This window comes from Trachypithecus francoisi, unplaced genomic scaffold (assembly GCF_009764315.1).
Source record: "Trachypithecus francoisi isolate TF-2019V2 unplaced genomic scaffold, Tfra_2.0 Contig01300, whole genome shotgun sequence".
Taxonomy (NCBI): domain Eukaryota; kingdom Metazoa; phylum Chordata; class Mammalia; order Primates; family Cercopithecidae; genus Trachypithecus; species Trachypithecus francoisi.
This window is the reverse complement of record NW_022681320.1, coordinates 1-3,034: the sequence shown is the minus strand read 5'-3', so window position 1 is coordinate 3,034 and position 3,034 is coordinate 1. Positions and strand designations below refer to the sequence as shown.

The following is a 3,034-nucleotide window of genomic DNA, read 5'->3' as shown; positions in this document are numbered from 1 at the left end:
CTGTCATGAAGTGTTAGTTTTTTGTTTGTTCAACCATTTGGAAATGTAAAATCCCTTCTTGATTCACGGGCCACAAGAACAGGCAGGGACAGGCTGCCCCTGGCCGACCTCCGGAATGAGCTTAGAGAGGGAAATGACAGGCTGGGCCAGCGCAGCCTCCTTACAGTGGATTCGCTGCAGGAGGGTCCTTCTTAGCAACCACTTCTCATCCTTCATCTTGGCTTCAAGTGCAGTTCAGGTGGAGAAAGAGAGAACAGAACTGGCCTCAGCAACAAGGAGGAAGGAGATGCAGTGTCAAGCAGACATGTGGATCCATCACACTCAACATTCACACCAAGCGGAGCACAGGCAGGACCAGCCCGGGGGGAGGCCAAAGTGGAGGCTCTCTGGGGTGGGGGACCTCTGGGTGGGCAAGATTCTCTACCTAAAACTCATATAGAAGATCTACACAGCAATAGTTACAGAAAACACACACTAAGAAAAAGGCCAAACTAAAAATAGGACACCAAGTTTGGCCAAACGAGTCTCACAAGTCAGTAGGTAAAAAAGCCCAGGGGGGCCCACCAGAGGAGCTGGGGTCGGTTCCTGCCTGCAGTGGGTCTGGGACACCCCATTCCCACAGATGAGGACCCAAGCTTTGGGGAGGAAGCTGTCAGAGTCACCCTGTTAGCTGTTCAGAGCTGGAGCCACAGAGCAGGTGAGGAGCCCTGGCCACGTCCCCGTGTGCGCTGAGAAGCTGGGGTGGGAGCACACCCCAAGGGGCCGATGCAAACAGGGGACCACGGGCCCTCCTCCTGCCCAGAGCATGCTCAGCTCCCAAGGGACCACCGAGGCCTGGAACCCAGGGACACATCACCTGACCATCATGCCCAGGCCTCCTGGATCAGGCAATGTCCAGTATAGGCAGGCCGTCTGGGCTTGGGGCCAGGACAGGGGTGGATGGTCCTGCTAGGCAGGCCTCCTTCTCCCTACCAGCTGGGCTGGTTGCACTGTAGTTTTGGTTCTGGCAACATATTGCTGCCCACTTTGGCCACACCAGTCCCCGGCTCCCTGGCTAGGCTCAGTGCTGTCCAACCCACCTACACAGGCCCCACACACCCAGTGTCCACCAGGCTCCCGTCAGCCAGGAGGACCCATGCTCACCCCCTGAAGTATCCGTGGGAACCTGCATCCCACAGGGACCCACAGCTCAGGGCCAACCTCCATGGGGGCCTCTTGGTTGTGGTGGCAGGGGCGGGGGGGAGTTGACCTCCAGCCCTCCCATCCTGGCTACTGTGTTTTATGGGCATCATTCAGTCCTGGGAGCTTCCTGGGGGTCCCAGAAGGAAGAGAACAGGGTGGTCACGGCAGCCTCAGCCCCAGGCTCTGGGTCCAAGTGCAACAGTCTTCCGGTTCTGGTTTCATCTGGGCGGTAACAACAGCTCAAGTCATTCACACAAGGATTAGCTTCAATATAATGCATCAAGGGACTGTGGAGGACACAGATCAGCCTCCAGGCCAGTTACGCCTGGTGACTTAGGCAGTGCAGGCTAGGGAGTGGAAAAGCTGACCCATGACCTCCCCACCTACCCTGCCCACCAGATGCCAGTAGCGGCCAGGGATCCCTGACTTCAGGCAGAGGCAGGCAGCACAGTTGCTGCCTCCTTTAATCCATCCCAGGGCCACAGGGCTTGGAGAAACCTGGCAGGGGCTGAGTTGGGAGAATCAGGCAGAGAGATGCCAAGTGAAGAATGTGAGGGACTGGATATGAGGGACACTAGGGCACAGGGCCTGCTTCCCCTGGGGAGATGGCAGGGAGACATACAGTAGCCAAGCCTCCGCAGGCACCACCCTGCTGCCAGGCACGTGTGGTGCCCATACCCACCCCAATGGCTGCAGGAAGGTTCATCAACAAAAGGGGAGGACGCACCCACACCCACATAGGCATTGGTGCCCACACACATCAGAGAAGAAAATTGCTGCTGTGCCCAAGGTGTGGGGAAAGGGCCAATGTCCCCTTCTCCCCATGGTGGGTCAAAATTACCAGCTCCTGCCAACCCCCCCTCCCCCAACTCCACAAGCTGCTGACCTCCACACCGGTGCCATGCCACGTGCCAGGAACAGCTCAACGGTACATCCCAAAGGGTGCTATCCTGGAGCAGCTGTGCTGGGCAAGTGACACGTTTCCTAGTCACAGAGGTTTTCTTTCTTTACTGCTCACTGGCCTTGTGCCTCGGTTTCCCACACTGTGGCACAGTGAAGAAATCCCATCTTGAAGGCTAGGAACCCAGAAATGTCACCACACCTGGTGAAATGGGGGGTGAAACTCCCTGCCTTGGACCTCTTGCTCCAGGACTGATGTCCATTGGGACATGGCCAGGCCAGCATCCTAGGGAGGGCTGCTTTCTTTGCCTGGGGAAACTTGCTCCCAGTTAGGGATCACTGGGTTTGAGGCCCCTAATGGATTGGGGGAGGCATAGGGTAGAATGGAGGTAGCCCCATCATACGGGCCTGTGTAGACCTCAGAAAACAAGCATTGAGTTCAGACTCTTGTCTGAAGCTGGCCACCTGAAAGTATTTGGGCTTTGGGGTGTGATGAGCGCCCGGGGTCAGGGAACAAAGTGTTCTGGTTTGGACACGCAGGAGGTTCTCTGCAGCTCTCTCAGGTACAGGGTATGTTGCTAAGTATATGCGTTTAAAAACCCTAGGAGGAGGGGGCACCCAGAAGGGGCCCTGAAGTCAAGGGCATCGTCCAACCTTTCTACCTCCCCAGCTGAAGACAGGCTGGAGGACAATTCTCCAGAGTTTCATAACAAAGAAAGAAAAAAGAAATCAAAAAGACCTGGAGGATAGGTAAGCTAATGAGGGCTGACGGGATTACCCTGCCTAATCCTCAAACAAGCCTTCCCTATCTGTCCTCCGGGCCAGGTGAGGAAACAGGTCACAGTAGACATTCAGACCCTGGACAGGCAGCTGGCAGCCTGGAGTCCAGGACGTGCAAACACATTTTGACTAAGGCACATCCTGCACAGCCCTAAATCCATTAAAACTTGAG

General features: G+C 56.1%; 1 long non-coding RNA gene across 1 annotated transcript; it reads left to right on the top strand.

Annotated features, from left to right (window-relative positions):
* Nucleotides 1-665: 665 nt before the first annotated feature.
* Nucleotides 666-2,818, top strand: LOC117091523. The gene is made up of 2 exons (XR_004440443.1): nucleotides 666-697; nucleotides 2,688-2,818. It is a non-coding gene; the product is annotated as an uncharacterized LOC117091523 (long non-coding RNA).
* Nucleotides 2,819-3,034: the final 216 nt, after the last annotated feature.